The sequence below is a fragment of the Panthera pardus genome, unplaced genomic scaffold (assembly GCF_024362965.1).
Source record: "Panthera pardus isolate Hobbes unplaced genomic scaffold, ASM2436296v1 HiC_scaffold_16, whole genome shotgun sequence".
Taxonomy (NCBI): domain Eukaryota; kingdom Metazoa; phylum Chordata; class Mammalia; order Carnivora; family Felidae; genus Panthera; species Panthera pardus.
In genome coordinates, this window is record NW_026526721.1 from 115,263,216 (window position 1) to 115,290,840 (window position 27,625).

The 27,625-nt window shown below is 38.2% G+C and overlaps 1 pseudogene; it reads left to right on the top strand.

Moving 5' to 3' along the window:
• LOC109257995 (eukaryotic translation initiation factor 3 subunit E-like) overlaps positions 1-27,334 on the top strand; it is a 98,927-nt pseudogene extending 71,593 nt beyond the window's left edge.
• The last annotated feature ends 291 nt before the right edge of the window (positions 27,335-27,625 follow it).

A 27,625-nucleotide genomic window follows, 5' to 3' on the forward strand; every position in this document is an offset into this window, starting at 1 on the left:
TGTCAGCACAGAGCTGGAGGCAGGTCTCCAGCTTGTGAACCACGAGATCATGACCTGAGCCGAAGTTGGATGCCTAGCCAACTGAGCCCCCCAGACGCCCTATAGTGGTGACATATTTAGCCAGGGAAGTCCCATTGGAGAAGTCACTTGATTTTGGCACCTCCATGGTCTGAGGATGTAGGAGAGGAAGGATTTTTGAATATTCTCAATTGACGAAAATACTATGCTTTACAGAGTAAGTTTTTTGGACGTGAGAGAGAATTTTGTAGCCAAATTGTATTTTCCCCAAAAGTAATGACTTATACAGGAGGTTTGTAAAACTCAATCTCTTATGCTTGTAGGAGATCAGATTGCACTTCAACGTCAAGAGTGCTGGCACGATGGACTACCACCAGCAGCCTGACGTGTAGTTCTTGGCAACTCTTTTTGGTACCCCCAGTTTTTGGCCACCGTTATGAAACCTTCTTGCCTCTTGATGTTATCAAAAAAAATCTAATTTTCTCTTCTGAATGAACATTCTAGTAGCACTCCATTTCTTCTGTGTGGTATACACTTCATCTCCTCCTATTTTAATCATTTTTCCAAGATCGTGCGTGTCATCAAGAAACTGGGGTTCTTCAATAGCTTCACTCTCCCTGTACCAAAATAATTTGTATGCAATGTTTGTTCTTTGCCTAACAAAGGGAGCATTTCACTCTTATTTTGATATATTATATGTGGTATATGCACTAGCTGTTTCAGCCTAGGGAGAATTTTTATGACCAACTAACAAACCCTAGAACAGTATTTATAATGTAAATCCTGATATACCATTATTTATACTTCAGTTCAGTAGCAAAAATTGGTTCTATGATAAATAAACTCTTGTTACCCAATCATTAGTCTATTGTAGCCACACTGAGAAGTCAGGCCACAGGCAATGCAATATCACTAACAAAATGAATTAATTTATCTTTTTCAAAGGCACATTGGGGAATTGGAAATGTATGTTTTATAGCAACACTCCAAATAGAAAATATACCTAATAATTCAACATTTTAGGCATATGTTTCAACCCATCAAGTTTATTTCATTCAACAAATGTTTATTGAGTGCTTCCTGTGTTCCAGGCACTTTTCTAGGTGATGAGAGTAAACTCTACTGTGGAAAAGGAAACAGAGGATATGCAAATAAAGAAGAAAAAACAAAAAGACAAAACAAGTCCAGATTCTGATCATTGCTTTGAAGAGAGAGAGAAAACAAAACAAAAACAAAACAAAACAAAACAACACAAAACACAAGCAAGTCAGGTTGATAGAATAGTCACCAGAAGACTGTGTTTCCTAAGGTGACCAGAAAATACTTTACGTCATTTCAAGGCCTTTTTCTGCTATGAAAGTCATGCTGATAAATTTACACTGAACCACATGAAATTGCTTCTAATCAACACTTTCATTCATAAAAATGGCAAAAATGGCATATCATTTGATTCAACATAATAGCTGATAACCCTGAGAACCAATAGCAGACAGAATCTTTAGACCTATGGTTTTTACATTAATGCTTTATTTCAAATTCATAATTATTATGGGCCTGAATTATCTGAGATTCAACTTTTCATTCTTTCTTTTTTTTTAAGACCCTGCATCTAGTTGAAAAATTTATCACTCCATAGGTCAGATAGATTCCTGAGCAGTATGTCTAGTCCATAAATAGACTTTAAGGACAGGATGTCAGGATGTCTGAAAAAGAAGGGGTCTGTTGGAGCTTCTGTAAATAACACAGTAGCACAGCACTAGCTCCAAAGTTTCTGCGCACCGCATTGGTGAGAACGTAGTGCCTTCGGAGCAATGTTCCTTCAAACTCAGCTCTTCCAGCTGCAAGATCCGCAGTGTGTCATTTAACCTCTCCTAGCCTCAGTGTTTTATCTTTTTTTTTATAAAGTTTGAGAGAGAGAGAGAGAGAGAGAGAGAGAGAGAGAGAGCATGTGCTTGTATGAGCAAGTAAGGAGGGGCAGAGAGACAGGGAGAGAGAGAATCCCAAGCAGCCTCCCCTCCCAAGAGCCCAACATGGGACTTGACCATAGGAACCATGAGATCATGACCTGAGTCAAAATCAACATGCTTAACTGACTGAACCATCTCGGCTCCCCTCAATGTTTTATCTTTTAAATGAGAATAATTACCCTACCTTGCAGGATAGTTGCACAGCTTATGGATACAGTAGAGTAATAGGATATACACATTCACTTAGCAGTAATACAAATTCAAATTTCCACTCTTGGGTCTCAAAAGTGGGACGGAAAAGAAAGAGAAAAGGCACTTGCAAAAAAATGTAGGAGATTCCAACTACTTACGTATTCAAAGAACTCATGTGACAGTGTGAGTGAGCGTTAGCTGAGCGGTGTCAATCCACACTTCCTTCAGTTGGTCTCAGGTCCTATCCATCTCCTGTGGTGTAAGCATCTTACCATCTTGAGTTATTTTTATAGTGCTTTAAGATAAGCATTTCTGTTTCGGTGCAAGCTAACTATTCAATCTATGAATTAAAGCAAGAAAGAACATCCTGTCCCAAAGCTGATGGGAAAAAAAAAAAGAGCGTTCGTTCTGGATTTATTAAGAGATGGAGTTTCCATCTCCATGGTGATGTTATTGTAAGAGATTTCCAGGCATAATTTTGATATTTGGCTCTACAAGGTGACGTTAGAAACTAAACTCACAGAAGATGCAGTGTTAATGTGAGGTATGTCAAATGCCCCTGGCCGGTGCCGGACAGACTGTAGATGATCAACACAGTTATTTGCTCCTTCAGGGGGAAATAATGGGGTACTCATCCAGGTGGTGGACACTGAGCCAATATATCTGGCTGTCACAATCTGAATTTCTATGGACAAAGTATTTCCTTGGTGCAATTTGGCACTTTTCAAGCTTGGTCTTGTATGTCACTGTGTTCTCACCAGCACAATAACTTATAAATGATGTCTCATACACTGGAAGAAGTTGAAGAAACATTTCTCGGCTGATTTAATTTAAAATTGATATTCTTTAAGAATCTTTCCAGTTGCATTGCAGGTCCCAATTTACAGCTAACCCATTTTGTCCAACAGGGAGTAGATGGGAAAGCAAAAACTATCTGTCATTCTCTTTCTTTTCTGTGTTTGTCATCTAGGAAAAGAGGAGCCATGTAAATCACAATAAGGAGCAGCCAGCATCCTGTATCAGAGCTGGTATCACAGTTATTTATAAGGGACAATTCCAACTGGTCACTACCCCCTCTGTTCAACTGACACCCATGCCCTTAGGGTTTATTACATATTTAAATATCACTCATAATATGAAGGACATTAAGCTGTTGTTGTCATAAATCAGTTCTTATTTAGAAGTTTCGTAGGACAAAGTAAGTTCTCTTTCAGTTTTTTTAATTTTTTTAAATTTTTTTTTGTAACGTTTATTTATTTTTGAGACAGAGAGAGACAGAGCATGAATGGGAGAGGGTCAGAGAGAGAGGGAGACACAGAATCCGAAGCAGGCTCCAGGCTCCACGCTGTCAGCACAGAGCCCAATGCGGGGCTCAAACTCACGGACTGCGAGATCATGACCTGAGCCGAAGTCAGACGCTCAACCGACTGAGCCACCCAGGCGCCCCAATCTTTCAGTTTTAAAAACTATTCTGTGGGGCCGCCTGTGTGGCTCAATCGGTTAAACAGGGCCTGCTTGGAATTCTCTCTCCCTCTCTCTCTCTGCCCTACCCCACCTCACGCTGACTCGTGCGGGCAGTCTCTCTTTCTCAAAATAGATAAATCGGTAAACTTAAAATATTCTGTGCATTATATGGGGGAAAATAGCTTCTTTGTTGTTATAAGGAAGACACGTATAATTCTAAGAGTGTGTATAAATTCGTATAGAGAAAAGTTTTTTCACATTTCTATAGTTTTCATTCACTTGTAGATTCAAATGAATCTGATAAACCGAAATGTAGAAATAAGCATACCACAACTGTTACAGTTTTCTGTCTGTAAATGTGATTCACAATCCTGGTGGCAGGAGTTGGAGAACAGGGGAGAAGGTATATGATTGATGGAAGAGATGGACTTTGTAAAATAAGCAGCTTAGATAATAAAGCTCTTATTCATATAAGCTCTCCAGCCAGCATTTATTTAAACAGTTAGATAGGCAGCCTTGAGAAAAGGACATATAGACTGTGCATACAGACTGTGCAATTTGAGAAAACCTTTCTCTCACACACTCTATCTGTAGCATTTGGCAGAAGTATCTTCCATTTGGAATAGTCATCATTTCAAATTTTCAAGAATTGTAGTAGCTCTTTTTTAAAGTAGGAGCAGATTATGGTCCAGGCGGGTTTTTCTTGTTTTATTTTGTTTGTTGTTTTTGTGTCACTGTTGCAAACGTAGTGACGAGATGTATGTTAGGCAGAGCAGTGACCTCATCAGTAAATACACTGACAGAGTGAATTAGCCGTGTACAGGTTCTGATGGGCTCTGTGACTTCAGAGGATGCCTATTCGGCTGTCCCCAGAGCCCCCACCCCTGCTAACTCTGGGCACCATGAACAGAGGATTCCCAGAGCAGCCACACAATGCTAAGGACCACAGACAAGTGGACAGTAGTGTCATGGGCATGTTTTCAAATCCCCAGTGTCTCTAGGAAGCACTAAATAGAGTTTGCTACCTCCGGTGGAGGTCTCTAGGGGTCAAGACCATGAGAATTGATGGGGGCAGGAGGAGTCCCTTAGCAGGCTCTGTTAGAAAACAAGAAGTGTCCCTGGTCTCACAAGTGTCACAGCTGAGCTGGACATCAAGGCCCTGACCTGTCACGTATATATACCTGAGAAGTATCAGACAAGCCGTTGGATTCTGCCAAAACCGCTTCTCTAACACAGGCCAGACGTGTGAACGACAGGTAAGGGAATTTCCTGCAGCTCGACAAGGAGAACAGAGCCGAAGACCATCCCTGAGCTCGCAGAGGGGGACATGTGATTCTTCACTGCAGGATACATTTCTCTGTTCATTTAGAAAGACGTATCAGAGGTAGTTTTAAAAATAAGTCGTCCGTTTATAAATGCAAGCTTTACAAGGAGTATTTATTTAAACAAATTGTTTAAACACTCCACCAGCGCAGTGGACTGAATCCAGACTTGAACTTAAAGATGCAGGGTGGTCTAATATTGTGAAAGGGATGTGTTTCTGAAGACCTCACGTCATTCAATGTACACATGATTTAAGATGGACTTTCCCATGGGAATAAACATAAAGGTTGTGCTTTTGATTTGCATAAATTTCTAGCCAATGGGGCTTAGAGACACCTGACCTGGCTTTTTGTAAAATCTTGCAGCCATGTCATGTCACATATTCTTTTCCCTCCTGTTTTTAAAGATTTTTTTTTCCCAGTTATAGGACGTATACGAATCAAAAAGTGCCTTCTTTTTCTTGACACTTTCTGTAAAACTACCCCAAGTACCCTCTCTTAAATTAAGAGCACAGAGAATTATGGGAATTCTAGATCCTTTTCAAAGTGTATTTTTTATTACAGCTAAACAGCTTTCCAAAGTTTTTCATCTTTTCAGCAAGTGTTAACACAGCAACTTAAGGAGAACTCGAGCGACATTATTAGAGGTAGGACTTCAGTTTTAGTATTGATACTTCAAAAATTAATACTATAATCATTACCAAAATTACTCACAAAATTTCTGCGACATGTACGTTGTGATCAATGATGTCGTTTATTTTGTATTTCTGTCTGTCAGCAAGTGACAATAGCAGATACAATTTCCATTTAACTCCACCTGCCCCTTTAAACCCACAAAATTCTTGGGGCACCCGGGTGGCTCAGTTGGTTAAGCTTCTGACTCCTGATTTCATCTCAGGTCATGATTTCACAGTGCGTGAGTTCGAGCCCCACATCGGGCTTTTTGCTGACCATGAGGAGCCTGCTTGGGATTCTCTCTCTTTCTCTCTCTGCCCCTCCCCACCCTCAAAAATAAATAAATAAACATTTAAAAAAATCAAACTACACAATTCTTGACCATTTTCCAAATCTGGTGTACAAAATGAGCGTACTAATTTTCATGCCTTTTGCAATTCCCTTATTTCAATAAAGTGACCTATACAATAAAAGCCACTCACTGACAGAGACTATGTGATACGTACTAAAGTGAGTGATGTTTATTTTTGATTATTTCCATTTTAGAGAAAAGGATATTGAGGATCCAGTTGGGTTGAGTAACTTGAGAGGGTCTAACCTACCTCTTTGTGGATTGCTTTTATTCTGCCAATATTTCTGAATGCAGCACCGTTTCGAGAAGGGTTTGATGGTGATGAAATAACTGATATTGATGTGGTGGCCTTCAAAGCTAGATTTTAGGAGACTGAGAAGAGAATACATGGCAAGGACACAAAGCAAGTAAGAGCCATCCCCTGGATGGAGCTTTTTGGCATCAAAAGTTAGAAGGAGGAAAACAGTGATTATAGGAGGCCCAAGGTTCCAAAGAAAGCTTTTTAAATTTAGGTTAGAGATCTATATATTTATAGGCATGTTTCTCTACAGAAAGTAGAAACAATTTAGAAGGGGTTTGTCTCATGTTAACAAAGTACAGAAATCTTGGGTCTCAATGTCTGAACCTGCTCAATGATAGAGAAAATTGTGAATTAGGCAAAGAGTGGTTTTTCTTTTAACATTTTACTTTTCACCCTTTTACTCTCTTCTAGGGCTGTATCTCTAATAAAAATAGCAAAAATAATGATAATAGTTGCACACGTTAAAATAAGTAAGTTTAAGGGCAAATTTAAGTAAATTGACTCACTCAGTTGCTCGAGCCTCCAACTCTTCATTTTGGCTCAGGTCATAGTCCCAGGGTCGTGGGATCAAGCCCTGTCTCAGGCTATGTGTTGAGCACGGGGCGTCTTGAGATTCTCTCCCTCTTTCCATCTGCCCCTCTCCCCTGCTCTCTTGCTCTCTCCCTAAAAAAAAAAAAAAAAAAAAGAAAGAAAAAAGAAAAAGAAAATTTAATATATGTAAAACTCTAAGTAAGGTTCTGAGCACTTTATCTAAATTAACTCATTTAATTTTCACAACATTTAAAATAGGACAGTATCATAATCCCAGTTTTATGGATGAGGAAACCATGCCACAGAAAGATTATGTAATTTTCTGAAATTGTCCACTGTCACAGTACTTATGTTGTCTCCCAGGATCCTCACTATTTTCATGGTCTGAGGGCCTGTGTCTTTTCATTTGTCTTCTTGCCTTTATCAAAATGTATTTGCCCTGTGTCTCATATAACTCATTGATGAAGTAGATTCAGACCTAATCATTTAGCTTAATGTGCCTTATTTCCAAGGTAATATATTTGTATCAAATAAAAGAAGGAGGTAATAGCTGGGTCTTTTTTACTATCAAAATTTGCCAACTCACAGAAATAAAAATCATTTTCACACCCAAAAACAGAAGTTTACTCATCTAATGCAGACATTGGGTTACAGAATTAGAGCAGAATTGGTTTTAGACTTTTTTTTAATTTAAAAAATAAGAAAATATAAGTTAACAAGAGGTATTATAACAATGTATTTAAAAATAAGAATATAAAAATATTTTCAAAAATAAAACCATGACAACATTGTGGTTATATGTCATCTCCGTGTAATGATGACTGAAGGAAATAAAAGGAAGATGAAGAGTATAGACCAGTAAAGACAAAACTCTTAAGCATAGAGAAAAAATGAGGAAAGTTTAATTTCTTGTCTCCTTCAGAAAACAACTCTTCCTTCAACATACAACTCTTCTTAAAGGCCCCAAATTCCTCACGATGGCTTCAGATTTCATACTCCAATTCTCTCTACCATCAATCCTTCTTCTGCAGTTCTGCTGTCCTTCATGGTAAGACTTTCAAGAGCAAGAACAGTTTGCTTCGTAAGAACAATAAAGTCAGCGGGCCAGATATGAGTCCAAATCTCACCCTTCCTAGCTTGGTGAGCTTGGTAAATGGCCAAGTGATAGGCAGAACAAGATCCCTTACCCCAAAGATGTCTATGTCCTAACCCTTGGAACTTATGAAAATATGAGGACACATGGCAAAGGAGAACTAAGTGGAATTAAGTTTGCTAATCAAATGACCTTAAAGTGGGAAGACTATCCTGGATTATTCAGATGGGTGCAGTGTCATCATAAGGGTCTTTAAAAGTTGAAAAGGGAATCAGAAGACAAACCGAGAGAGATGGCAGTATGTGAAGGACTGGCCCCATGTTGCTGGTTTTAAAGATGGAGGAAAGAAGCCATGAAATTAAAAAATGTGTAAAATCTCAAGAAGCTGGAAAAAGCAAGAAAATGGATTCTCTTCTAGAGCCTCCAGGAAAGAATGCAGACGTGCTGATACCTTGATTTTAATCCAATGACAATAGATTTCTAAAATGCAGAACTGTAAAATAATACATCTGTGTTGTTTTAAGTGACTATGTCTGTGGTATTTTCTTACAGCAGCCATAGAAAATTCATCACTCCCAAAACCTTTTTCTTTTTTTTTCTTGTGCAAAACAAAGATACAGAAAATAACGCATAGTCTCACAGAATTGTTGCAGACACTAAAAGACATGATGATTGTGAAGAGAGCATTGTAAACTAAAAAACACTACAAAATTTTTAGATATTATAACTTAAAAGAATTAGTCCTTCTTGCCCTCAAACTTTCTCTAAAGAATATTCAATTGAATTGATTGAATTCTCAATCTAAAAAAAAGTTATGTTTACTTATTTTTGAGAGAGAGAGAGAGAAACAGAGACAGAGACAAAGTGCAAACGGGGGAGGGGGAGAGTGAGTGGGAGACACAAAATCCCAAGCAGGCTCCAGGGTCTGATCTGTCAGTACAGACCCGACTCGGGGCTCAAATCCACGAACCGTGAGATCATGTCCTGAGCTGAAGTCAAACGCTCAAATGAATGTGCCACCAAGGAGCCCCTGAATTCCCAATTTTGCATTTGGCGTTAACAATGCTATTTTGTATTTATGAAGAAGTCGTAAGTTGGCATTTTTGGTATACCATAATATACAACTTGATTCTGAAAATAGAGCATAAAGTATGGTGGTCTCAGCAAAAAAAAAAAAAAAAAAAAAAAATTATAAATTTTGCTGGTAAATATGCCAAATTATTTCATGTTTTGAACTAAACAAAATGGGCCTTAGATGTGATTCTTAAAAATAAAACTGTCATCCATGGATCACAAACCTAGAATTGTGGAAAACTTCAGAAGTCAATGAAAGACGTCAGTTTTTTTCAAAACCTAAAAAGTTTTTATTGAGAGTTATTAATAATAGCTCTAAAATCTGTCCTTTTGTGAGTATAAGATTTTATGTCATGTAAGAAAGATGACAGGCCAGGTAGATCTATATAAAGGCTACTTATTATATACTAGTGGCTCTCCAGTGTAGTCTGGGGACCTCAGGGTTTCAACCTCCCTTCAAGGAGCCTAAGAGGTCAAAATTATTTTTGAGAAATACTGTTTTAATGGCAATATTATTTAATTTTCCATCCTCATTTTCTTGCAGGCACACAGTTCCCATTTCTAATCTGGTGAGTAGTGATAGATAAAACCTATATAAACAAAAGTTCTCTGGGGGTCTTAGCAATTTTTAAGAATGAAACGTTGTTGTGAGGTATATTGATCAGTCAATTCTCCAAACTAGTTCAGATAAAACAGAGGTAGGGAAATGTTATGGCTAAAATGTATTCTCATACAAAGGAGCTAAGAAAGGGAAATACAGTGGCAAGCCTCATTAAGAGTTTTCCTTGAGGCTAGAGTATCCTGAGAAAAGCATGTGTGGGGAAATGGGGTGGGGCCAGGGGGTGTAGCAGCTTACCCAATAGCACCCTGATGGCTTCAAAGATGTGATGCGAACTTTCCAAAAGTGCCTAATTTACTCCAGGGGAGTAGTTCACACCTCATTATGGGCCCACAATTGCAAATAAATGCACAATAATGAGAGCTACAATAATATTGCAAAACTATGCCAGGATAACGACAAAAGAACAAATTTGTACACAGAATTCTCCCCAACCATAGAGCACCCTTTGCTAATTATTAATATCCTGTGTTAACTATATAATCTAGCCATTGGACTCTTTCTAAAAATTATTTTTGACTCATTTGCTGATGATTACAGAACGAATCATCTTTGATATATCCTCCTTTGATTTCACTGCAATTCTCTGACTGCTGTCAGTGAGGGGCCCCCATTGATTTCTTTTATGAAATAGCTCATAGCTGTCAATCCCTCTTTATTTTCAGTCCTGATACTCAGGATCTTCCTGCTAGGCTACTCTGATACACTTTTTTTCCATTTCATATAAATAGATTAAAAGGTTTCAATGGTTAATTATTTTCATTCATTCAATTGAACTTATTTTCTACCTTCTACATCTCAGGAATGCCTAGAAAAATGGTTTTTAGGCTCGAGAAACACGGCGAGGAACAAGACAAACAGAATCTGTGTTCTCATAGAGCTTACATCCTGGTAGAGGTAGACAAATAATAAATAGGTAAACAAATACATAAAGTATTTCACATAATGATTAAAAAGGAAGGAGAAAATGCAAATGAGTAATGTTATAGAGAATGATAGGGGTGATATTTTTTATTTTATTTTTTAAATGTTTATTTATTTTGAGAGAGCAAGAGAGTGAGTGCAAGTGGGGGAGGAGCAAAGACAGAGGGAGAAAGAGGATCTGAAGCAGGCTCTGCACTGACAGCAAGTCAGATGTGGGCTTGAACTCATGAATTGTGAGATTATGACCTGAGCCAAGTCAGTCAGTTAACCAACTGAGCCCCCCCTGACACCCAAGGGGTGATATATTTTTTTAATTTTTTAAAATTTTTATTTATTTTGGGGCGCCTGGGTGGCTCAGTCGGTTAAACGTCCGACTTCAGCTCAGGTCACGATCTCGCAGTCCGTGAGTTCGAGCCCCGCGTCGGGCTCTGGGCTGATGGCTCAGAGCCTGGAGCCTGCTTCCGATTCTGTGTCTCCCTCTCTCTCTGCCCCTCCCCCATTCAGGCTCTGTCTCTCTCTGTCTCAAAAAAAAATAAACGTTAAAAAAAAATTAAAAAAAATTTTTTTTTATTTATTTTTGAGAGAGAGAGAGAGCTCGAGCAGGGAAAGGACAGAGAGAGAGAGAGGGGGAAACACAGAATCTGAAGCGGGCTCCAGGCTCGAGCTGTCAGCACAGAGCCCGACACAGGCCTGAACCCATGACCTGTGAGATCATGACTTGAGTCCAAGTCGGATGCTCAACCGACCTAGCCACACAGGCACCCCTTAGATAAGATGGTCAGGGAGTTCTTCCATGTGGACTTGATATTTAAGGTAAATCTCACATAATGAGAAGGAGAAAGCTATGTGAAGATAGCGAAAAATATTTAAGCATATCAAAAGCTAAGGTCCTAAGCCTATCAACCCCACATACTATCTAGAAAATGAGGAACATAAAGAAGACATGACTGGAGCATGGAGAGACTGAGGAGTTCTTGCACAAGATAGGTGGTCATGTTAGATTACACAGGTCTTCTAGAACACGGTAAGGAGTTTGAATTTCATTCTAAGTTCAAAATGAAGTTACTGAAATGTTTTGAACACACCTTGCATGGAAAATGGAATGCAGGGGGTCAAAGAGTGGAAACAGAGAGAATGGTTTGAATTCTCATAGTCCAGGCAAGAAAGGAGTGTGAACAGGGTAAGGTAGTAGCTGGAATGGTGGATGCTTCAGGATATATTTTGGAGGCAGAGTTCACATGCCTTGTTGATAAACTGAAGGTAAGGAAAGAAAAACGAAAGAAAATGGAAGAATCAAGCATGGTTCCCGTGGTTTCCAGCAGATGGGTCCTAACCTCATTTGTCCAGCCTTCAAAGCAAGCGTTCTACATCCTGAGCTCCCCTCTCCATACTACAAAACCCCAGTCATCAATCTTCCTTATTCTTTTTGCATACAGTGCTCATTCTCACTTTGCTCAGACGGTTTCCAGTCATCACTCCTCCACGTTCACCAGTGCTGATTATTATGATTCACATTGTAGTTTGTATCTCCTTACTGAAGTGCCATCTTTTATTATGTGTTGCTTCATATTAGTGAGTGTTGTGTCCCCAGGTATATAGTAAGTAACTATCTTATGTTCTTTAAAAGCCACACGCCGACTAACCACATTTGAGAAATAAAGCCTTGCTGTCTAATGGCAATATTTATTCTTTGTAGCACCTATACCTAATCTGATGCTATCTAATTTACCTGTTTATTATCTGTTTTTCTTATTAGAAAGTTCTTGTCATGAGAGCGGAACTTATCACTTCTTGGACCCTAATACTTGCAATACGTCCTGCCCAGAGTATCATATTTTGTGTCAGGAACTGTTCCAGATGCTAGGGATAAATAAATAAATAAATAAATAAATAAATAAATAAATAAAACAATGAATGAATTTTATATTCATGAATTTTATATTCTAGTGAGAGACACCCACAATACATAAGATTAATAAGTAAAATAGATAGTCTATTAGATAGTGGTTAAGCGTTAAAGAAGATAAATAATCAAGCAGAGCAAGACAGATGGGATGTGTACATTTGTGGGGAGTGCGAAGGTGCCACTATCAGGATGGGCAAGGAAGTCCTCACTGAGAAAGTGACATTTGAGTCAAAACGTGAAGGAAGCAAGAGAGTGAGTCTTGTAGATAGCTGGGAAGAGCTTTCTAAGCAGAGGAAACAGCAATGGCAAATATCCTGAAGCAGAAGTTCACCTGGAGTTCTCTGGGAATGGTTTAATTTGTTAAGCATCTGAAACAGCATGAGCCAGGGGGAAAGAGGTGGGAGAAGCAATCAGAAAGGAAAAGTGGGGGTAGAAGATGGGAACAGATAATTTAGAGTCTTGGAGGCCAATCAAGGGCTTTGGCTTTTACTCTTAGTGCAATGGGAAATGACCGGGAGATTTGACACAGAAAAGAGCCATGAGATCACTAATACAAGGGCAGAATCCGGGAGATCTACTGAGAGCCTACTGCAATGACTCAGGTGAGAAATGATGGCGGCGCTCAATGGAAGAGTAACAGTGGGATGGGGAAAATGGTTGACTCTGGTCCTTGAAAATACTTGTTAAACTAATGAGTAGTAAAAGGTTTCCCATCTCAACAGTGATGGCTAACACTTTGTTTAAACACAATATAGCCTGTTCATAAATTGAACAAAAGACATGTACAAAGATTTTTTATAGGCATTTTTTAAGTTTATTTATTTATTTTGAGAGAGAGAATGCACACACTAGTGTACTCGGGGATGTGGCAGAGAGAGAGGGGGAAAGAGAAGGAATCCCAAGCAGGCTCCGCATTGTCATCACGGAACCCAATGCAGGGCTTGAACTCAGGAACCCTGAGATGGCGACCTGAGCCGAAGTTGGACGCTTCACCTACTGAGCCACCTAAGTGCCCCCAAAGATTTTTTGAAATTAGATCAATAGATATTCTTTTTAAATGTCCACAAGTAAACATTTCTACTTCTGTTAATATAAATTCAAGGAATATTTATTTATAGACAGGTAGCATTTACTTTTACAAGATACCAAATGGATTATGCATCTGGTTTATTCACCATACGTCTTCCTCTGAAAGTAATTCTGACAAGATGGTGGCATTTGTAGAAAAGTCAAGAAGAATATTTTTGTTTGGAAGGAAAAACAAATTAAACAAAGCTTGAGATCTGCTATTATTCTGTCTGCTTTGAACATAAGAGAGATGATAAATATTTCATTTAAAATTCTAAATTAATAGTTTTATGAAAATGAAAATCCTTTTCCCGTCTGTAGTAAAGGTGTTTCTTTTAATTTATTTTTATTTTTAGCGTTTTTATCTGACACTTCCTAATTGCTTCTTCTGAATGAGTGTTAATATATTTTCACAGTGCTACCTGGTTAGATGTTATCCTTAGACACAGGCACTTGAGTTCTACCTTATGTTTGTTTACCAGCAGAACTGGTGTTGAATGATTCCGTAAATGAAGTTTATGTTCTGGAGCCATCCTCCAAAAAAAAAAAAAATTCAGAACATGTGAAATTTCTTTCTTTTTTAAGGAAATTAATTAGCTTGTTGAAATTGCCTTATTGTGCTTTTTTGAGTTGGTTTACATTCAAATCGCTGTTTTCAAAACAGAAAAATCTGTGATTAGCTGGAGTTAAAAATCTAAACAAGAGATCCCCAAGCTCCAAATCATGTAAATTGTAATATCCCTGACAGTTTACAACTTCTTTCCCCCCAATGGGAATATCCTATGTGGTTTATTACAAGCCATCAAAGGCAGAGCTCTCAAAATCTGCAATATGGTGTCTCAGTAGCCCTCACAAACCCTAGCTCAAGCTGACAGGTTGCAAAAAGTCAAACACAAACAAAGGAAAACATATTTAATGTTTTCAAAATATGACGATGCGCACAAATCACTCATATTCTGTAGACTCAGTGTCTATGTGTTGCTTCGGGCAGCTTTAGCGATGCTTGAGGCTATGGCACCCGTAACAGCACATTTTACAATCATCTAAAATGCACCGGCTTTTGATATCACCAATCACATTCTCTCTGGCGCACAGAGACAATCTTGTTTCCATTTCTAACAGATCTGTGGTCGCATTCGGGCAGTAAGGACACTATTATGAATAGAATAGAAAAACAGGTCCTGTGTTTGTTTCCGAATTTTTGTGGAAGATATTGGATTGCCTTCTCTGACACACTTCATAAACAAACTTGGCGAACATCAAAGGCTCTAGCATTACAACCTGCTGAGCCTAGATTACATACCTCAAAAGTAAATGTTACCTCAGTGAAAACTCTTCTGAAATGTAAAATCAAATAAAACTCACAGTGTCCAAATGGTTTCCTTAGAACTCAGGCGTCGTGTGTGAGAAATGTTTTTTACAACGATTTTACAATGATTGGATCATTAACCCTACATTTACTCAATTATGTGCAATCCCTAATTTGTTTGACACCAGTTTGTTTCCTCTCAGTTTATCTTCACACGTATAGTCCTGCCACATGTGCTTCTGCCGTGGATATGGGAGATACTGGCTGTACTAGAAAAACAGAACTACAAATGCCCCTTTTATTGCCTTTAACATACACTGTACTATCCATGTTAGAATACAGGTAAATTATTCTGTTTTAATTCTTTTTTTAGTTTTTATTTTAGAGAGAGAGCATACGTGCAAGTGGGGAGAAGAGCAGAGAGAGAGAGAGAGAGAGAGAGAGAGAGAGAGAGAATCTTAAGCAAGCTCCACGCCTAGCAGATGCGGAGCTCAATCTCATGACCCTGGGATCATGACCTGAGCTGAAATCAAGAGTCAGTCGCTCAACCGACTGAGTCACCCAAGCACCGCTAGATAAATTAATCTTGAATATGAAATTCAAAGATCGTATCACTAGCAGAGGTAGCCACTTAGAAGCACATGGTTGGCCTGGTTGGCCTTTGTGAAGCCTTATGTCTAATGATGCCCATCTAACTGTTTTACTGATACACACACACACACACACACACACACACACACACTGCATAAATGATTGACTAACTTCAAAACAAAGACAACGTCCAAGTGAGAAAGATTCCGCCAAGAAATCCTGTTTAATATGTTTACTGGTGACCCTCAAACAAAAATCCAAAGCACCGAATTTTTTCATACTTGCCCAGATGAACATGCATCTGTGAGAATGAGAATCTCTCCTGTGGGAATCCACAAAATCATGTTATATAGTATCCTTAGTTATACATCCAACACAGTTATTTGGGAAGATTCCAAAAATCTGAAAGAATTTGAGAGAAAACATCTCTCAATTCTTAAACTTTGTTCAAAGTGACTCCAATTGCACACAACTGTAAATCTTCATGTAAATCATGTAAATCTTCACTGCTAATATTGACTGCTAATAAGTCTTCAGTCTCGGGCATTGTACACCTACAGTCCAAATTTATCACCTCACTAGCCTGCTCCCTCAAGCGAAATTCACTGCTCCCTCACCTGTGACCTAGTAGGACTGACCTAATAATACATGAATCATGACAACTACTAGACTATATTATAATTACACATTATATGTCTGTTTCCTCAGATAGCATGGGCTTCTTGAGGGCGGGGCATGTATTACTCATCTTTTATCTCTAGCAGCTAGCATCATGCCTGGAACATAGTAGCTGATATCGCTAAATGTTGATAATCTCAGGTCAAGTCACTTCCCTGTCTCTTAGTGGAAAACTACTCTCTGAAAAACTTTGGTCTTTACCGATGACATATTTTCAGAATGCGACTTAGCACTGAAGATGCTAAGACCTTATTATATTTGCATCACAATTTTATTAAAATGATAATTTGTGCAGAACCTCTAATGTTTGTGGTAAAAGTATTTAAAATCACATTCAAAATGATATATTCCTATACACCTATTAGCATGGCTAAATACCTCAATACCTACTGGGACTCCTACATATTGCTGGTTGAAAGGCAAATGGAACAACCATTTCAGAAAAGTTTGTTGCTAAAAATTTTAACATATATTTCTGATGCAATGCAGAGATCCCATTCGTAGATAGCTACACAAGAGAAACGAAAACATATTTTCACACAAAACCTGTGTGTTAATGATTGGAGCAAACTTTCTCAGATCCTCAAAAACTAGAAGCAACCCGAATGTCCTCCAGGTTGCAAATGGATAAACAAATTGAGATAATCCATTCAGTGGAACTCAGTGATCCCTATAACAAAATGAATGAGTCTCAAATGCAACATGTTGAATGAAAGAAGCCAGTTGTAAAAGGCTACACCTTCTATTATTTCATTTACATGACAATTAAGTTTCTATCTCTGCATAACAAATTACCACAAACTCAGCAGCTTAAAACAGACTCCCTTTATTAGGTCACGCTTCTGTATATCAGCAGTCAGATCAGGCTGATACTCAAGGTATCAGTTGGGCTGGGCTCTTACCTAGAGGTTCAAGGGAAGAAGCAACTTCCAAGCTCATTCAAATTGTTGGCAGAATTCAAGTCCTAATGATTGTAGTACTCGGGTGCTTATTTCCCTGCTGCCTGTCCGTCAGGGATTGCTTTCAACTTCTAGGGGCCATGTTCAGGTTCTGTCCATATGGCCATCTTTATCAGAGGAGGCTTCGAATCTCTGCTTCAAATCTCTGATTCCTTTTCTGTTATCAGCTGGCAAAAATTCTCTGCTTTTAAAGAACCTATGTGATTATGTTAGACCCACCCATATCATGTAGCATAATTATGGGAGTTGTTATGGTCAGGGTTAAATGCCGTCTTAAAATTGTGTTCCCTACAACAACTTTCTGGAAAAGGAAAAACTGTAGGGAAAGAGAACAGATCTGTGGTGGCAAAAGGGTTAAATGTAGGGGAAGGGGCTGGCTACAAAGGGACAGCAAGAGAACATATTTTGGAATAAATGAAAACGTTCCATATATTGATTTTAGTGGTGGCTACCTGACTTTCTGAATGTTTCAATTCTCTTAGAACTGTTCACCAAAAATAGTGAAACTTACTGTTTGTTAACTTAAAAAATAAATTGAAGAAGAAAAAAATGAGATTAAAAGAGTCTGTTCCTTCCAAGACTGAGCTACCTTAAATATCATCTTAAGTGAATCTAAATCTATTATTTCTATCCTTGATCAACTTGGGTACTATCTAATCTGTTATAACACATTTTTATTAGAAAACCTAATGACAAATTGGAAGGAGCCAGAGTCCTTCATGCACTTCTTCATTTTATCTCACATTTTCACTAGGAATTCTTGTTCAATTTTCAAAGCTTCCAATGAAGTCTTTCTTCAACTATTCCAACATCTGATTGCTCTCCTCTCTGAAAGTCATATAACACTTGACTTTATGTCATCAGTTCTTTTTTTAAGTAACCTCTACACCCAACATGGGGCTCAACAAATAGCCATCAACTAATGAATGGATAAAAAAAGATGGAGTTTTATTCAGCCATCAAAAAGAATGAAATCTTGCTATTTGCAACAATGTGGATGGAGCTAGAAGATAGTATGCTAAGTGAGATAAGTCAGTCAGAGAAAGACACCATATGATTTCACTCATATGTGGAACCTATGAAACAAAACAGAGGAACATATGGGAAGGAGGGGGGAAAGAAAAGAGAGGGAAACAAACCACAAAAGATTATTTTTTTAAAAAAAATTTTTTAATGTTTGTTTATTTTTGAGACAGAGAGAGACAGAGCATGAATGGGAGAGGGTCAGAGAGAGAGGGAGACACAGAATCTGAAACAGGCTCTAGGCTTTGAGTGGTCAGCACAGAGCCCGACGCGGGGCTCGAACTCATGGACCGTGAGATCATGACTTGAGCCGAAGTCGGACGCCCAACCGACTGAGCCTCCCAGGCTCCCCAAACCACAAAAGATTCTTGATAGAGAACAAACTGAGCATTGATGGAGAGAGGTGGGCAAGGGATGGGCTAAATGGGTGATTGGCATTAAAGAGGGCACTTGTGATAAGCACTGAGTGTTGTATGTAAAGGGATGAATCACAGAATTCTACTCCTGAAACCTATATTGCACTGTACGCTACCAACTAAAATTAAAAAACAAAACAAAACAAAACATGGGGCTCAAACCCACAACCCCGAGATCAAGAGTCGCATTCTCTTCTTCTGAATGAGCCAGCCAGGTGCCCCTGTTATCAATTGTTTCTTGTACTGGAAGGTTTTCTCCTGAATTTTGCTTAATTGCACCTCTGGAAATTAAGCCCTGAAGTCATACTGATTACTATAGGTCATACTATAAACCCTGAAGTCATACTGACTACTCTTCTTTTCTAATCTCACGTCCAGTCAGTAGTCAGGTCTTGTTCATTCTACCACGGACAGAGCTCCCATATTCCCTCGTTCCTTCCCACCATACTCCCTCATTCATGAATCCATTGCTTCTTGATTAGATCCTTGTCATAAATTCATGTTCACTTTCTGTTTTCCATTTCCAGGCATTCTGCTTATTAGGTTTTTTTCTGCTACCAATTTAACCTTTTTAAATGGCTGCCCCAATTAATTCTCTTCCTCAGAAATTTCAACACCATCCTTCATACACTCTCCTGATTGCATAAAGTCCAGTCTCTCTGATGTTGACATTTATGGTTCTCCCAAGTCTGGCAGAAGTCTTCCTTTTTAGATTTTTCCCTTTGTATATGACATACAATGAGAAGATTTTACTGAAAACAGGCCCCAATATTTTAACTGTATCCATGCTGTTTTCTCAATCCTGCATAACACATCCATTGCAATCTGCTGCTTTGTTTTCAAGGCCCCAATGAAATAAAATTCCTTCTCAGAAGTCCTCCCTAGGGTCTCACCACTCTCAACTAAGGTGAATCTCTTTCCTTTTAATATTCACAGCATTTTCCCTTGAATATATTAAAAACACTCTATAGGTTATATACTACATTAAATTTTTGTAGTTGTGTTATTTCTTTTTATTTATCTATGAGTCACTAACATTCCTCAGAAATGAAATTAAAGGATTGTTGAATGGATTAAGGTATGAATTTGTAGCAATTAATTATTGTACAACTAATGTTCCCTGGTGGAAGCAGAAGAGATAACAAACAAAGTTCCAATTGGGTTAAATTAACCAAAAGGAGAAGTGAGGCACCACTACTGTCCCACAGTATATGGTTTAGTTAGAGATTAAGAATATATGGCAATATACTGTTGTGTATTTTGTACTCACACTTAGGCCAGACACAAGGCATGACCTCTGCCTGGGCAAAGATCAGACACAGAAACCCAGGGCTGGAGATGGGCATGGTCTTTGTCTATGAATTTATGTGAAATTGGATGAAGAACAAATAATGTGGTTTAATATCATCTCAATGGAGGAGAGTCTTCATCTATAAATATGAATAAATGGAGGTGGAGTATATTTGGTAACATTTCCTCACCTAATTGGCCTCGTCCTTTCCCCTAGATGTTTCTAAGCTCAGAGAGGCAGGAGCTACAGTTTTGTAGTAGATGGATGTCTCCAGTAAGAAAAGAAGGGCAAGTTAATTACCAACCATCAGAAAAGGATGTTAAAGTAAAAATCTTTCTTTCTTAGCTCTAGCTGAGACCCCAGACGTAGAGAATAAACATTATGTGTGCTGAGAACTCCAGAATGGGGGACTAGACCACGCAAGACCTACAAAAGAAGGTGATGAAGAACCCATCTTCTAACTCTGAATTTAACACTGTCCTTGAGGATATTTACAGGTTGGAGAGGCCAAGAAAAATGACTGTTTCTGGAGAAAGAATTTCTCTGGGGAAAATTATTGAATTTTCTCTTGCCCATAAAGAAGGGATCGGGATAGAAGGGACCACTTTCATAGAGCTAACAATGTGTCTTCTTGTATCAGATGGCATTTGACCTGCACATGGGAGAGTAAAAAGCTAAAGCCTATGACTGGAAATATCTGTGCAGCTGGTGAGCAAAGACAAATGATGACATTGAGAGAAATGGCAATTTCCGTCTTCATTTGGCAGAAACAAAGGCACAAGTTTCCCATGGGCCAAATGTGGACCATGTGAAAGGGAGTCAGACTCAAGCCAGCCTGAAAAGGACTTTCCCAAGTGAGATGCCTGGCATGACAGCAGAGCCTCTTCGGTGAGAGCCTGTGTGCCATGCACCGCCCACGCTCTGAGGATGGCAGTTGTTAGCAGCTAGCCAAATGGAAACCTCATCATATGAGATCATTGCAACCAGAGCATCTCAACAAGGTATTCTCGAAATAATCCATAAAATTACGCTCTGGGAGAATCAGAATTAGGAATCTAGGGTGTCCTTCCTAAGAACAACATCATTGGATTAAGTTAATATTGTCAAATAAGATCTTTACTATGTCTAGCTTCTCCTTTTCCTCACTCCATCTGTAAGAAGGGTTAGAAACCTCAGCTAGCAAGGGGAGCAGATACAGGAGGGAGGTGTTAGGGATAAGTAACAAAGATGGAGCCGGCCATGTTCTTCCTCTTCTTGCCCTATGCCTAAAGCAATACCAAGCTGGAAAGGAGAAAGAACTTTGATTTTATGTGAAATTCATGCCATATTTAATGTTACCATGAATGGGACCTTTTCATAATACCTGTGAGTCCTTGATTTTACCCAAACTGACTATAGGACTTACTACCTAAGGACGTCCAGGGAAAGTAATGTTACCTGCTTGAAATTTCATCCATGGAGCAGAGAAGAACAAGGCTGGAGAAGAGGTTTGAAAGATTAAGGTGACGATGGCAGGGAGTGGAAGGAGTAGGGAGAAGGAAGGCAGAGTTGAATTCTGGCTGCACCCTGTGGATTCTCCCTCTTTCAAGGTGCTAGTTACACTGCAGGTGATGACAGGCCGATTAATCAAAGGAATATACAGTGGAAGGCAATCATTCATACACCTTTAAGTGCAATTTCACATCTCCGTATCTTTCCATAGACCACGTTTACTGATAATTATGCTTCCTTAATAAAGAATTTAAGGTGGGGGAAAAAAGGTATTGATCACATTAGTCATATTTGGGGAAATAGTAACCACTGCCTGGAGAAAATTGTGCTCCTTGATATGCTACAAAAGAGGCAAATGCACTCATATAAAAAATGACAGAATTCTTAACTGGAGTGCTCATGATTGTTTGAAATAGCCATACACAACTTTTACATCTTCTTTTTCAAGCAGAAGCAAGAAGTGTAAAATTTAATGTTTCCTTTCTATAGTCTTAAAACATTTCCATGATATTTATTTTATTTCCTTTAGGTATCCAGTGCCCTCCTACTTTCTAATATCCAGGTCCCAGAGAAACAAGAAAGAAAACTTTCTGGCAAACCTTTTCATCTTAACTTTTCCAATTAGTGAAATAAAGCATTGAAATCTTTTATTACTGAAATTGTGAACTCGCTCCGTTTTTTTTTTTTTTTTTTTTTTTTTGCTTTTAGAAAACAGTTGAGAGGGAAGAAATCACTTGGTGGTGGGGGACGGGGGGTGGTGTTAAGTGGAACCTTCTTATTGCCCCTAAAACTTAATGATGTCCACGTTGACCCTGAAAGAAAAAATTATTTTTGACATTTAATAGCATGTAAAAGGTGAGGTCGGAAAACTAGAAATTTAGATCCCGCACCTCACAATTACCAATCTAACTGGTTTACAAACTTTAATTTCGTTTTCTTGTGGCAAGGGATCATGACTGATATTTTCTTACCACAATTCTTAGAAATTCCTTTCTTTCGCAAATATTCATTGAGTGATTTTTATATTGCAAGCACTTCTCTGACCATTTGTCATTCTTATATGTGTTGTGTAGTCAACTAGGTCTGACACTAAAAAGACTCTGGGTAATTAAACATTTCTTTTTATATTTTGTCTCCCAATCTAATGTACTAGAAATGGTACTAATCTCTAATACAAAACTTTCCAATGGGCTCAGCCTGATTTTGGGTCAACTTTGAACATCAAGGTCCTAGCTATTGCTTGGGACTTTATTCTAGGACAAATACAAGGTGATCCAAGAATTTAGGGCTGGACTGCAGATGACTATCCAAGAAAGAATCCACGCAAGTTTCACTGTTTTTTTTTCCAAGATCCTATTAAATAACAAATTTTACCATATTCTGACCTTGAATAAATTACCAAATCCAGATCTGGATTGTTGCCAGTTTGACCTCAGAGAGTTATGAGTGAGCGGTTAGGGCTGGCATGGCAACAAAAAGAAAATATGCCTTGCTAAATTTTCCTTCTTGTACCCAAATCCTTTTTTGTTATACATATGGCTCCAGTGGGAGTAATTACAATGTGTCCAATGTCATCCTTGAATAAACTATGCAAGACCTAGTCTTTATATGTTCCATAAAGCACCTGGCATTTTGTGAGCATTTAAGAAGTGTTTAATGATGCAACAATGGCAACTAAGAATCTAAACCTTGGTTTCCTGTGGCTATGGTAATCTAAGTGGAACTCTGCTATGACAAAGGAAGAGGAAACATCACTTCGGTTACTTTATTACAGCCTATTATCCCATCTGATCTCTTTATTAGAAATCCCCGCACTCTATTTTACTTTAAAAAGCACTTGGAACACAATTTTGTTTTGAGAATAAAACAAGCTCATCTTCTCAGAGCTCACAAGTATCTATAATGCTCTCATGAAACCTTATTGAATATGATGAGATTTGCAAGGGATGAAGGAATGTTACATGACACTAGACTTTGGCTAATTGCATATATAATGAAACTTAGGAAATATAGAAAATCAAACTTTTCTTTTACTACTAAAATATATTTGTAAGAAGAGGATTCCAGAAGCCTTGTTGGTAAAATGACCACCATCAGGCAATACACAGAAAGTAGCAAATTCAAAGGACCACATGATCATTTTTCTTCCACAGGGGAAAAAAAAGTTTCCATTTTTAACTTGACACAAATAACTTACACTCACGAATTCTTAGAGGTGGGAGAATATTAGAGATTCTGTAGCCCAAGTCTAAGACCCGGCATGTATAAGATTATTTGGTTTAACAACATTGCTTTCATTAGGTATTAAATGTGGGTCTTAGATTCAGAGGGTCATATTCATATTTTTAAAGGTCAACACCAGCCAAATGATCAAATAAAAAAAAGACCCCAGAACAGATAAAACAAAGGATGGAGGGAAGAGACTGAGAAAGTAACTCAGAAAGAAAAATAAAATTGTCAAAGAAATGGCTCCAAAGTCAAAGAGAACTCCCATCTCTCTCCCCCTCCCCCTCCCCCCACTTTTAAGAAGATTTCACTTTATCTAAAGAGTAAAGCACATGCTTTTAGATCCAAGGGTACCTGGTTCAAATCTCAGCAGGGGCAGATTTCTCACAAACTAAAAAGGCACTCTGCCTATTAAAGGTGCTGACTTAATACAGTTATATGGACCATTACTGTACAGAATGGGGATTCACAAACTATTTTCTAAATGGGGCCTTTTTGTGCATGTACAGTAATTCCTATAGAAGCCTCTTACAAATAAAAAAAGGAAAAAATGTGGAGGAAATCTAAGAACCCGTGATTTGAGCCTTTAATAACTATTGGTGTATTAGAGACAGCCATCTGCAGTAATATAGCAGATCAGGTCTTCCTGGAAATGACCTGAAAAAGCATTCTAAGGATAAAAGCTTAATATTTGTGCAGACGTCAGATGCCTAGAAAAGATGAACAAAATACACCTTGAAGTTTGGCCTCAATGATGGACCTCAAAATGCATGCTTTCCACGGAACTCCATTTCAACAGGAAGTAGCACTCAAACAGTTCCTCAGTAAAGACTATTTTGCTTGAGATTTCCACAAGAAGACTTCGTTGAGTAAATTTTTTACATGACACCATAACTTGACGGCTGAAAATCTTCCTTACCAGTGAAACCATGAAAAAGTCATGTGGTAAACATTCTATCTAATCCACCTTATGAAAGAACTCTGAGGAAATGGTTAGAAATCTGCTTCTACCATAAATTTATATATGGAGAGCTAGCCTTATTTGGTTCCGCATATTTGTGATCATTTATATCACTCTCCTGACAACATCATTATTCAGAATAATACTGAATTTTGAAAATACTTCCTTCCTCACCAGTTTCGTTATTTGTACTTCTCTGGGACCTACTGGAATGGAAATAATTGCAAATTTGGGCAGAGAGTCTAAAATATGAGTGACCCAACATATGAACAGTCCTTGCAAAAACAGGATTTCTTTCTTACAGAATAAACCTGACCACTGGGTCAATATTTCAAGTAATAGACTTTGGAAAAGTAATTTATTTTTTTTTTAATTTTTCAATGTTTATTTTTGAGAGAGAGAGATAGACAAAGTGTGAGCGTGGAAGGGGCAGAGAGAGAGGGAGACACAGAATCTGAAACAGGCTCTTGGCTCTGAGCTGTCAGCACAGAGCCTGACATGGGGCTTGAACTCACAAACTGTGAGATCATGACCTGGGCTGAAGTCATACGCTTAACTGACTGAGCCACCCAGGAGCCCCTACACCCAGAATTTTATGAATCTTATCTTTATTATACTGGCTTCAAATGACAAAAAAAAAATGAAACAAAATTTAAACGCCCAACTGATTTAAAGAAAAGATGTAGAAAGAATGGTTGTTGGTTTTCATGAGTTTTATTACTGGATCCAGAAGTTTGAAGGATGACATCAGAAGTCAGCCTGCTTTTCCCTACCTCTCATGGGGTCTTCTCTTTAGGCTGGCTCCTCTCTCAGGCAAGCACCCCTCTCGGTTCCACAGGAAGGCTGTCAGCACCTGCAAGGTTGCACACATCTTCACAAGCTCATATCCTATGGCAATAGCTATTCCCTTCCCTTCAATGTTGCAACCCCCTCTTGAAAACTCAAGAAAGCCTTGTTTGTTGTTTAATAGAACTGGCCTAGATTTAAATGAAAAAAAAAAATGTACAGGGATTTCCTCTGATTTTAGCCAGTGGAGACAAAAGAAAACCATGTGGATTTCTTACGAGTTTGACCAAGAGGGTGACCAAAGGACATTCTTTTGGTTTGAAATGTCTTTTGCATAACAACTTTTGACTCACTAAATTCTGACCTGGAGTATATCCAGAGGTACACATACACACACACACACACACACACACATACACTCACACATACACACAACAAAATCGTACAATTTTGAAAACAGACTGAGCAATAATGTAGGGTCAGAATCTGGAAACAATTTTAACCAAGCATAAAGCTACTGAATCCTGATAAAAGTAGAATCTTGATAACATAAAAAGTAGAAGACGCATAGCCGATCCCCAATAAACATGAATAAATGAATGAATGAAGTCATTCGACAGAAGAAAAATGAGGTGAGTGGTGCGTCATGGAAGCTGACAGAAGAAACTTCTCATGAAGGCAAAGAAAATATATTTAATGCTCTGGGTGTATTAAAAGTGAAAGTGGCTTTTTCCTTGGCAAGAGGGCAGAGTACAACTTGACTACTTGCATTGCACACTTTTTGGATCCACATCTAGTCTTTCTGTTGCTCAAGTTTCTGTCCATGGGAGAGATAAATAATGAAAAAGAATTATTACAAAGGAAATAGGATCTTCTTAATGTTACCAACATGACAGACTTTGCTATGGATGTACACAAAAATCTTTCTTCTGATGATATTCCACATGCTTTGACAGAAAAAAAGGACCACAGTTGTTGCACAGCTGAAACAGCTTCAGGGAGAAACTAAACCGATTTTGAAGATGTTGGAAGATCCAGAAACTACAAGGCAAATGCCATCAACCAGAGATGGTCAAATGCTGCTTGACCAACTGATGGACAAGCATGGCAAGAATATTCAGATACATTCTAAACATGCAGAATCCAAATGCATGTGGGAATTACTCTGGAGCAGCAGAACATCTTTACTTCTTTAGAGTATTGGTTCCAGCAAACACAGAAATGCTTTGAGTTCATTATGGCAGAAAACTGGCCTCTGAAATCTTAATGCAGAATTGGGATGCGGCTATGGAAGGTCTTACATGCTTAAAAGAGATCATTGATAATTTTGTGAGATCTTAATTTTGGTCTCCTCAGTAATGAACATGGCTCATCCACTGGTCTTTATTTGTTGCCTTCGACCACCCCAAAAGGTGTGATAACATGATCGATCGCTTCCTTTACCAGTCACACTATCTTAATGCAGTTCAGACCATTTGTCCACATATTTGACTACAGTTGTCATAACAAACAAGAATGTTCAAAAATGCCAGCAGGTGCTAAAAGATCTGATTAAAGTCATTCAGCAGGAGTCGTACACATATACAGACACAGACCCAATTACAGAATTTGTTGAATGCTTATATGTTAACTACCACTTTGATGGGGCTCAGAAAAAGCTGAGGGAATGTGATTCAGTACTTGTGAATGACTTCTTGGTGGCTTGTCTGGAGGATTTCATTGAAAATGCTCATCTCTTCGTATTTAAGACTTTTTTTCACATCCACTAGTGTGTATCGGCATTAACATGTTGACAGGCAAACTGACCATGACTCCAGAAGAAGCTCAAAGGCGGATTGTAAATTTGATTAGAAATGCAAGTTTGGATGCCGAGACTGATTCTAAATTAGGTCATATGGTTATGGGTAACAATGTAGTCTCACCCTATCAGTGAGTGATTGAAATGACCAAAAGCCTTTCATTTAGAAGGCAGATGTTGGTCAAAAATATTGAGAAGAAACTTAATCAGAATAGTAGGTCAGAGGCTCCTAACTAGGCAACATAGGACTCTGGCTTCTGCTGAAGAACTATATAAAGACAAGATGAAAAAACTATAAAAATAAAGAAGAAATAATAAAACCATTATATAAAGGGTGATATACATTTAGAAACAATATATTGAGTATGCATTTGGGGAAATTTGAATAAAATAAGCTGTTTCTTTTGTTTGTTTTTTAAGTGAAAGTGAGTTTGGGAAGCTATAAAAAAAAATCCTGGATAAAAAAAAAAATCAAATCAGATATTAAATAACATTCTGTCCTGATTAATATTTAGTTATGGTTTGAAAATTTTAAATCTGTAAAATAATTCATTCATCAATTTAGCAAAGAAAACAATTATTGAGCATTT